Here is an 11356-nt window from a genome sequence, read left to right on the forward strand (position 1 = left end):
GTGGACATCCCTTGCTGAGCACAGTGGCACCCACAGCTGTCCGCGTGGACATCCCTTGCGCAGCAGGAGCGTTGTGAGCTGCAAGTGAGAGCTTTGTGGTGCCCTGGACAGACCTGCCTTGGGTGACTCAGTGAATAGAAAAATGATGAGAGAAGAATAGAAATCCTGGTTCAATGTCTTTTACTTCTGATATTATAAAAACAAAAATCACTTTTTAAATATTCACTGTGGTCATTCTTTCGTGATGAAGAAAGTGCAATGATAATTGTTAATAAAATTTTTAAATTACAAACTCAATTATTAAGCATGCGTGAACCATGTGTAAAACCCGCAGGTGGCAGCCACACACCCACCCATGAATGTCCTATGCGTGTCCACGTTCACCAGGGCTCCTCCTCAGCAGCAGCTGGGGCCGATTTGCAAAGCAAAACTCTGCTCCGCCTCCCTGTGCAATTCCCCGGGCATGATAGTCAGAGGATGCCGTGTCTGATCACAGTTCCAACCCAAGTGTGACAGTTGCACAGAATAAAGTGCTGAGTGCTAATCGTCAGGGGGTGCCCAGGACGATGAGGAGAGCCACGGAGTCACCACACAGACCCCACACTCATGTCTTTATTCAGGTGAGGATGCTGGTGTCCTGTCAAAACCCCCTTGGACCATAGGTTGCAGAGAGAAGCCACAGGCAGACGCTCACAGATGGAAAGAGGCTGCTCTCCTCTCCTCCTTACTGACTTAGACACAGTAAAGACCAAGCACTCTTTGGTGTAGTGACCCCTGGCGGCCACAGGTCAGGGCTCACAGGACAGCTCCCCTGATGTGAGGTGCTGACACTGCTTCTGCGGTGTCTCCAGAGCCAAGCAGGGTCTTGTCAGATAGCACAAGCTCAATTTCTCTTGAGGCCACAGTCCTTGTGTATTCACGGTCTACAGGACCCTTTTCATAGAACTCATATCACAACGGTGCCCGTACTGAGGAGCATTGATGACACCAGGCCCTTGCTGGCTCTCCAGATAACCTCAGCCTCACCTGGAGAGAGAGAGGAGAGTTGGCAGAGGTGGGACCAGGTGGCCTGGACACTGTCCTCTCTGTTGCCTGCGCAGCTGTGTCCCAGAAAGCTCCCCCCAGAGACTAAAGGGAAACTCACACCTGGTTTCTGTCACAACTCGGGGGCACCCCCTGGGATGCAGCACTTCTCCCTCTCCACCTCTTGGTCTCTGTTTTTGTCTCTACTAAAGTCTAGGAGGTTTTGTGACATTTACATTGTCTGATCATTTTTTTGATTACATATCAAAGCAAATTTGAGACTCCTGCCGGACTGGGTTCCCTGGAGACCCAGCTCACCTGGAAGAGCAGCGAGTGACAACGGGGCTAGACATGAGAACTTCCCAGTTTCTGATAATCTTTTTAAAAAGATTGGGGATGATACATTTGAGGGAGACACACTCTAATGAAAACGCTCTTTAAGCAGGTAGCAAACATAAAATATTTTCATTATGCTTTTATTGTCAGTTCATCCTCTTCATTTACAGACTTTATGTCTGTGAATTTGCCTACTTACAAAACTGTATTGTAACCTGGACATCGATGCTTGTGGTGCATTCACAGTTACACACACACCCATGCGGAGAGGCAAAAGCTTGAGCTGCCCAGCGCACACCTTCAGCTGCTAAAGGGCAGGGCGATGCCCAGTCTCCTGACTTCAGCTCCCTACCATAAACAAGGGTCCTTTTCAAGGTCTGGTTACTGCTGTGTTCGTCACTTTTTGGTGATTTTGCTGCTTACAACAGCTCCCAAGGGCAGTGCTGAGGTTCTGTCTAGTGCTTCTAAGTGCAAGGAGGCTGCGATGTGCCGCACAGAGAAAACTATGTGTGTTATGACAGAGACCCTTCCTTCAGACAGAGCTGCAGGGCTGTGGCCGTGAGTTCAGTGGTGATGAATCAAACATACGTACCTTGTTTGATTGCACTTCCCTTTACCGTGCTTCATGGAGAGTGTATGTTTTATAATTGCAGATTTGTGGCAACCCTGCGTCAGTCAAGTCTACTGATACCAATTTTTCCAACAGCACTTGCTCACGTAGTGTCTGTGTCACCTTTTGGAAATTCCAGACTTTTTTATTATCATCATATCTGCTTTGGTTGTCTGTGATCAGTCATCTTTGATGTTACTGTTGTAATTTCTGGAGGGCACCACAAACAGCACCCATTTGAGATGGCAAACTTGATTGACAAATGTGTGTTTTGACTGCTCCACCCACCAGCCATTCCTCTGTCTCCCCCCTTCTAAACTGACCTCCCTATTCCCTAAGACAGAAGCATATTGAAATTAGGCCAACGAACAACCCCACAATGACCTCTAAATATTCAAGTAAAGCAAGAGTGGCATGTCCCTCACGTTCAATTTAAAGCTAGAAATGATTAAGCTTAGTGAGGAAGGCATGTTGAAACCTAAGATAGTTCAAAAGCTAGATTTCTTGTGCTAAACAGCCAATTTTGAATGCAAAGAAAATATTCTTGAATGAAATTAAAGGTGCTATTTCAGTGAACATAAGAATAATAAATGGAACCAGTCTTATTGCTGACATGAGGAAAGTCGTAGTAGTCTGGATAGAAGATTAAAGCAGCCACAATATTCCCTTCAGCCAAAGCTTAAGCCAGAGCAAGGCCCTAACTCTCCTTAAACTACAAAGGCTGAGAGAGATAAGGAAGCTGCAGAAGAAAAGTTTGAAGCTGGCAGAGGTTGGCTTATGAGGTTCAAGGAAATAAGTCATCTCTGTAACATAAAAGTGCGAGGAGAAGCAGCAGGTGTTGATGAAGAAGCTGCAGCAAGTTCTCCAGAAGATCCAGCTAAGATCATTGATGAAGCTGGTTACACTAACAACAGATTTTCAATGTAGATGAAACAGCCTTATATTGGAAGAATATAAGCCATCTAGGACTTTCAGAGCTGGAGAGGAGAAATCAATGCCTGGCTTCAAAGCTTCTAAAGACAGGTTGATCTCTTCTTAGGGGCCAACACAGCTGGTGACTTTAAGGTGAAGCCAATGCTTATAAATCATTTCAAAAATCCTAGGGCCCTTAGTTGTTATGCTAAACCTACTCTCCTCTGGCTCTATAAATGGATCAACAAAGCCTGGATGACAGTACATCTGTTTACAGCATGGTTTACTAAATATTTCAAGACTACTGTTGAGACCTACTGCTCAGGGAAAAAAAAGATTTCTTTCAAAACATTACTGCTTATTGACAGTGTGCCTGGCCACCCAAGAGCTCTGATGGGGATGTGCAAGGAGATGAATGTTGTTTTCATACCTGCTAACACAACATCCATTCTACAGATCATGGATCAGGAGTAATTTCAATTGTCAAGTCTTATTATTTAAGAAATAGCATTTTGAAGGCAATAACTGCCATGGATAGTGATTTCTCTGACGGATCTGGGCAAAGTCAAATGAAAACTTTCTGGAAAGCATTCACTATTGGTGATTCATGAGAGGAGGTCCAAATAACAACGTTAACAGAAGGTTGGAGAATTTTATTCCAACCCTCATGGATGATTTTAAGTTCACCCAGGACTTCAGTGGAGGCTATCACTGCAGATGTGGTGGAAATAGCAAGAGAACTAAAATTAGAAGTGGAGTCTAAAGATGCAACTGAATTGCTGCAATCTCATGATCAGTCTTGAATGGATGAGGAGTTGCTTCTTAAGGATGAGCAAAGCAAGTAGTTTCTTGAGACAGAATCTACTCTTGGTGAAGATGCTGTAAACATTGTTGAATCAACAAGAAAGAATTTAGAATATTTCATAAGCCCAGTTGATAAAGCAGCATCAGGGTTTAAGAGGATGGACTCCGATGTTTAAAGAATTTCTGTGGTGGTTAAAGTCCTATCAAACAGCATCATGTGCCACAGAGAAATCTTTACTGACAGGAAGATGTGGAAATAGTTTTCCAATAGAAGTTTTCCAATAGATATGGAAAACTTCATTGTTGCCTTATTTAAAGAAATTGCCACAGCCACCCAACCTTCAACAACTGCCACCCTGATCCTGATCCATCAGCAGCCATCAACATTGAGGCAAAACCCTCCACCAGCAAAGAGATGATGACTCCCTGAAGGTTCAGGTGATCCTTAGAATTCTTCAGCAATAGAGCAATTTGAAATTAAGATATATACATTTTTAGACATAATGCTATTGCACACTTAATAGACTACAGTATAGTGTAAACATATCATTTATATGCACTTTTTTGGAATGAAAAAATTGTGTAGCTTCCTTTATTATAGTATTCCCTTTATTGTGATAGTCTGGTGTGAGCCTGCAGTATCTCTGAGATACGCCTGTATTAAACAGGGCGTGTTTAAACAGAAACACCATAAAGCAAGTTTACGTTTTGATTTGTTGACAAATATGTTGTGAGCAGGGCACTCTCGGGAAACTAACCCTGCATTTCCTCCAGGAGCAATGGCTCAGAATCCTTATTTTCTGTTTGCTCTGATTTTATAGGATGTGACTCCCATGAATAATGGCAGCAGACTGTGTATGATAACTGCAGAAGCATGGGAGGGGGACAAGTTTGAACTCAATGTAGATTCTAACTCAGACTCTCCTACCTGTCTCATTTAATGTTTGAAGGACAGGAATTGCTATGTCTGGTGTGATGTGTATTTTAGTTCACAGAAACTGAGTGTAAGTGTATTATTACATATTTCACTGCCAGGAAAAGGTCAAGTGACTTGTCCAAGGCTATTTAATGTATCAGTAGAGGAGAGGAAGAGATAGAGAGGGGAGAGAGGAGAGGAGTGGATGAAAAGGAGAGAGAGAGAGAGACAGAGACAGAGAAAGGAAGATAATAACTGAACCAGGTCTGTACCTTCCAGCTCAATTTCCTCCTCCTGCTCTGTGCTATTAACCTCTGTCCATCTGTATAATGGGAAGATTGGACCAAACCTCTGTCCATCTGTATAATGGGAAAATTGGACCAAATGATTACACAAAGTCCTTCCAGCTCTCGTATTCCTGAATCTCTGCTGATGTTCAAAACTTTCTGCATTCCCCATATAAATGATAGTCATTTTCCAAGTCCTCTCTAGATCCCAGTTCTCAACAGTCCTTCATGAAACACTGTCAAGATTTCTATTTCTTTCATGTATGTGGCTTTATTAGGAAAGACCTAAGAAGAAAGGAGAGATGGATCTCCTGAGGCTCTGCTCCTCCAGCCATTCCCTACCCCAGGCATTCAGTGCTTACAGCAGTTTTAGGTACAATAACAAACGCTTTGTAAAGCCTTCTGCAGTTCTTCCTGAAGGGTGGCTGTCTATTTTCATTTGCAAGCCTGATTGTAACTGGTGTGTTTAAAATGAGATTGACATTGCCTTAACAATAGAGCAAATAGATCCCCCAAAATTGCTCAAAGTTACTTTAGACCTGACCCTCTTATTGTAAATTCCAAATAACAGCACATTTCATATTTTCCTCCACATATAAAGCCAGAGGGCTCCTTTCTTTTTTGTGAAATCAGTTTTTGTAGATCTGTTCTACTGATGTATCTAACAGTATTAGTATCCCACTGTTTATCATATTCGTTATTTGGTAAATGTCTTTGAAAACTTAACAGAAATGATTAAACTACTTCTTTTCAACAAATTTACTTTTTAAAAATGCAAAGAGCAGGAAAATGTTTTTTGGTAGGATTCAGTCTGTATTTGTAGGATACTTGAGAATGCTGTTTTCTTATGGTTTGATTTTAAAAAATGAGACAGGCTCTATGCTTTTGCTTTTAATAGGATACAAACCTCATAAAACTGGTCATAATTGTTCGTTCAAATTGCTGACTACATTCTTTCTTTAAAAGTATTATTCAGATTAGAAGCCTGGCGTCTCTTTGGGTACACTAGTCTGTATAGGAGCTCAAGTAGAGGAAAATTACATATTTTTTATACTAGTACTTACCACTGGCTATCCTTTTATTCCAGTAAATCAACCCCTTTGAATCAGACCTCCTGTTAGCGCAGGTTGGATGCAGCTGGCCCCACTCCCACAGGCTCCATCAGCCTCATCCACCACCAGCGCCTGGGATTTTCTCACTTCATGGCCCAGGGGAAAGGCTGGATCTACTGGTCACCCTAGTGATGCCCAGGCCAACAACCTACTGTGAGTTTAGGGTCACAAGCACAGGCCTCACCACCAGGACTGCACATACCTCAGAGAACTCCGTCTCCTGAGATAGGAATCCTCGCTGAATTCCTCGAGCTCCTGGTTCTGTGTGTGATATTTCCGTGGAGAAAGGTTCATGGTTTCCTACTGCGTTTCTCACTGGTGGCAGTGCTGCTCTCCCAATGCATTTTATTTTCTGTCTTTTAGAGAAAGTGAGTCAGTCATCACCTTTTCTTTTGTGATGCCCATGCCAGGGCAAACAAGTCCCCTTCACACACGGCCTTTCCCCCATGGCCAGGCAGCTATCGCACTGTATGTGGCTCACCTCTACTGCTGTAACGAGCTACACTCACATGCCACTCACCACGTGCTGGGCACTCTTCTCTGTGCTGTTAGCTACGTGACCTCTTGTTGACCCCTCCTAACCATCCTGCAAATTAGAGATTTACACTCGTGTGTTATAGAGGGAGAAACATGCTCAGAGAGTCTGACCAACTCAGCTGTGGTCACAAAGTGGATGTGTGGTCAAGGCAAGGCTGTGGAGCCCCAGTAGACCATGTGTCGTCTTTATAGCAAATGGTTCACACGTTAGCAAGCTGTCACCGGCCCATTCCATGCTTAAAAGCCATTATGGATTGGTTTTGAATGTCATGGTCTTTCGTTTCCTTTTTCTTTTGACTTGATCTATTTCTAGTAGCTCTTCCTGGAGAAGCACTGGGTTAGTCCCTTGTCAATGAGTCATGTTTGGATAATAGGAACTACATTCAGTTCATGGACAGGGCACATGGCAGTTGTGAAAAACCAAGGCTAATAAGCACAAATCATATTTTATTTAGGACCAAGCTCTTATTTAACGGATTCAAAAATACTTTTGAAAACCACCTTTGCCTAAGCTGTATGAGATGTTTCTATTAATTAATGGAGCCCGCCAGTTCGCCAAATGCTGTGTGATCCCCTCAGCAGCATAGATGAACCTGCAGGTCCCCTCCTGGGTGTCCTTTCAGGGCTGACCTCAGAAGCCTGACCCTAAAGCTTCATCTTGCCTGTTACCTGTGGCACCCTAGACTATCTCCAGTGATGAGAAATTTCCCAAACAAAGAAAAGGGAAGAACATTAATGGCATTAAGAGTTTTGTAAAACGTGCATATCAAGCCTTTCAGCTTATTTGGCATTGCAAACCTATCTTTTTTTATAAAAAAAAAAAAAAAAAGAAGAAGAAGCCAAAGGTGTCTAACAAAGAAAGAAAGAATCTTCCTAAGGGGAAGGTTCCAAGAAACTACATAAGCACGCCCTTTGTGTGAGATCCAATCAGCAGAGAGCGGCTGAGAGAGCGGAGGCCTGGGGTTCAGCCACCTGGGCTCCTTTCCTAGCCTCAGAACCCACAGCAGGGCAGGCAGAAGCCAAGGACCTTCAGCGAAGGGGGTGATAAGCCACTGTCACGATTGCAGAGTGATTCTATATGTGAAATATCTCAGGTTTTATTAACTACAAAGTGAGTACAAATTAAAACGATAGGACAAATGGGTATGATGGCAAGCTGCAGGTTTTTTTCTGTTCTGAGATTAACTGCCTATTTTTCAACTGTTGGCTTTAGCGTTTCACCACCGCCTTCCATAACTACTGTGTACAAGTATAAAATGAATAGTATTAAAAATAATGTTTAACATAATATAATTGGCCGGGTGCAGTGGCTCACGCCTGTAATCCCAGCACTTTGGGAGGCCGAGGTGGACAGATTATGAGGTCAGGAGATCAAGACCATCCTGGCTAACATGGTGAAACCCCGTCTCTACTAAAAAATACAAAAAATTAGCCGGGCGTGGTGGCGGTGCCTGTAGTCCCAGCTACTCGGGAGACTGAGGCAGGAGAATGGTGTGAACCCGGGAACCGGAGCTTGCAGTGAGCCGAGATTGTGCCACTGCACTCCAGCCTTGGCGACAGATTGAGACTCCGTCTCAAAAAAATACAAAAAACAAAAAAAGAATTATACAAATAATTTCAGTTTAAATGCATATCCCTTATTATGCAGAGTTGTTTAACAGCTCCGTGCTTTGACAGAGTGCTCTGTTGACACAGTGTCGATCTTTGGTGTTATATTATCTAGATTTTTAGCGCATCTCTTCCTAACATAGCGTGTCACCTTACTAAACAGTAAACTGTGAGGTCTGGCACTCCACACACACTGTTCCCTCAATTTCAATCTTTACTTCTTTATCAAGACAGAGGCATGTTAAAAGCAGGCAAGACCCTAAGAAGTAAGATCACGGTGACGTATTCCTTCATTTTTCTTAGAAATCAGAATGAGATCCAACAGAAACAATAACAATTGTTTACAGAAGTTTTATAAGAAATGCGGTAGGTTGAGATTCCATTCCCTTCTCCCTGGATCACGCCCACCTATGGAGGGGCCGGGAGAGAAGGGAACACCCAGACGCATTCTTCATGAAAAGGTGGGAGTCTGTGGATCAGGAAACCGAGCGGGGGCAGAGGGGCCTGAGAGTGTGGCGTCTCCGAGGGAGGCCTGTGTGGGCCGATTCCAGCACCCTGTGTGGATGCCGAGCTGCTTCAGCGTCTTACGATCTGGGCTCCAGCTAGGGCATAAAACAGTAGGACTCTGTGGATCAAATTCAATTTTGCCGACATTATTGAGTGCTCATTATGTTCCAGGCAATGAATGAAGCACTAGGGATACTATTATGAATAAGGCTCATTCTGCTTGGAACTTTGAGAAATGTATACGGCTGAAGGACAGGAACATAAACAACCATGACAAATGGCAGAGCATGACAAGCCTTTGGGAGGTATCCCACAGGGTGATAAGGATTCAAAGAAGGAGAAACTGTTCTCAGGGTGGGAAAGGGAGCAGCATGGGCTTGATGTAGAAGGGTGCATTTGAGGCAAGTCTTAGAGCTGAACAGGAGTTGGAGAGACGGAAGGGTATAGGCAAATTCCCAGTAACATGCCCGTGAACACATACAAGATGGAAATATTGGTGCCACATGGGGACAGGTGCACTCAACTGCTTAGACAGTGGGGGTCTCTAGAGGATTTGGGGCAGGGGAGTCACACAGCCAGAGCTGAGTTCAAGGGGCTTGCCTGAGCACATGTGCAGAATAGTCAGAAAGCCACGAGACACGCAGACAGCTCTGGTGCCATCATTTAAAAATACGTTCCTGGAGAAGGTAGAGACAGCTGACGGAGAGAAGAAACTGTGCAGAGAGAAGGGCCTGCAGAGTTTCACCATGGGAGGGCAGAGGCGCAAGGAGAAGGTGTGGTCAGAGAAGCTTCCTGGCCCCAAAGCCTGATGACCACAGGGTGGGCAGAGCTGCTTAGAGAATGGGAGGGTGAGGAGGGCTGGCCAGGGGATGCGGCCTTGGCCTGGTTGCCTCTGATGGGCTTCGTCACATGGCTGCGCTGAGAGCTCATCTGTCAGATAATAACCAGCGCTTGTTCCTCCAACATTTACACCAGGTTATACTGTAGATGATTATTTTACTAATTAGTTCCTTTCCCAATTAAACCCTTGTATTCATCATCTATTTCTGTGTAACAAATTATACCAGTACTCAGTTGCCTAAAATATCTCATTTAGTATCTCACAGTGTCTGTGGGTTTGGGATTCAGGCCTGGCTGGGCTGGATCCTCCCTTGCAGGGTCTCCCACAGGCTACAGCCCATGGTCACTTGGGACCTCAGTCCTCTCGGGGTTCCAGCAGGCTGATCGCCTCCTGGTTTCTGCAGCGACTGTTGCCAGGACTCGGTTCCTCTGAGACTGTGAACGTAGGTGCTGCCCCTTGCTGGCCGCTGGCTGAGGAGCCCTCTCCACTCCTAGCCCAGGGCCAGTCAAAGCAAACACAAGGGGTAGTGGGGTGAGGACCTGCAGGGGAGCTCTCAGTGCTTTCTAACCTGATCATGGGAGGGACATCCCATCGCTTGTTGGTGTATCCTGTTTTTCACACACAAGGCAGTCGTCCAGTTACACCGAAGAGAGGCGTGACCAGGAGGTGGCGTGAGCAGGAACTCTGGAAGAGCTGCCTGCTCCCTTCTTTAGGGAGCTGAATTTTCCGTTCCTTGTTAGCCTTCTCAATCTATACTAAAGTGAGTATAGGAAGTCATCAGCACATCAGTTTATTGATGGAGTGGTCTCCCTCCCCTCCAAGCTCTTTTATTTCCCCAGTTTCCTGCGCACATCCCTGGCCCCAGTGCCAATTATTTTTTCTCTTCCGACCAGTCCTGCTCCTCTCCAAAATGTCGAATTTCCCAGTCCTTTTCCTTGTTGCTGGTCTGAAAAAAATTGTAAGATTCCAGATTCTGGTTAAACCAGTTTCCTATAGAGTGAACCACCTTGCAGGAAAGGTGGCTTGCAGTGGCAGTGGATAGGCTTTTGGCCACTGTGACCTGATTAATTCAGTCACTTCAGACTGTGCTGTAGATGAGCTCCTCGGCCCTGCAGGCCTGTGTTGGTCCCACCTGGATAAAGGTGAAGACAGCTGTGATGGTGGGACTGTCGGATCTCTGCTCATCGGGGCCATTCCTGTGCATGTGCAGGGCATCCTGCTGTCAGCCGTATTGCGTATCAGGAAATGTAACTGATTGGCACCACTCATCAACCACCTGATTGCTACCCAGGGCAAGAGCTGAGTGGGGGATTTGTATCCACGAGTGAGCACAGGCGTAAAGCATTGAGAAAAGCCACAGCACTTAAGAAGGGCAGGTATTTCTTCAAAGCAAAAGTATTCCAACTGGCTTAGAGTGCATTGCATTTAAAACCAGTGAAGACACCTTCCACATAGTCCCTAGCAGTGACATTGGCAGCTTTCTAGGTGTATGCAAGCTCACAGCTTGTGTGCGCCGTTCTCTGGGTTCTCATGATGACTCACGTTTCAGGGACCATGCTGAGGAATCACAGTATCCCTCCCATTCATTTCCGGCCCCTTGAGCTGCCTCTTGATTGGGGAGAGAGAGTGGGGTTGGCTGACAAGATGCCAGCTTCCGCCTGATGTTCTTCTGCTCTAGTCAGCCATGAGGTTTGGGCGATGAGGAAATTGCTTAGGGAGGTGGGCTATGGTGTTTGTGCTGGCCAGCATATCTGAAAGCCACTGATTTTATTCCTAATCATGCAGTAGTCTTCCCTTTACTACTGGGGAAACTTCAAAGAGGTTGTCTTGTTTTCTGAAGGGTTTATGTGTGTGTGTGTGTGT

At 45.0% G+C, this 11356-nt stretch overlaps 1 protein-coding gene across 3 annotated transcripts in view; it reads left to right on the forward strand.

The window, feature by feature from the left end:
* Positions 1-11356, forward strand: part of MYT1L (myelin transcription factor 1-like) — a 557824-nt gene that overhangs the window by 245021 nt on the left and 301447 nt on the right. The gene's annotated exons all lie outside the window — the stretch shown is intronic.

The sequence above is a fragment of the Mandrillus leucophaeus genome, unplaced genomic scaffold, assembly GCF_000951045.1.
Source record: "Mandrillus leucophaeus isolate KB7577 unplaced genomic scaffold, Mleu.le_1.0 Scaffold355, whole genome shotgun sequence".
Classification (NCBI taxonomy): domain Eukaryota; kingdom Metazoa; phylum Chordata; class Mammalia; order Primates; family Cercopithecidae; genus Mandrillus; species Mandrillus leucophaeus.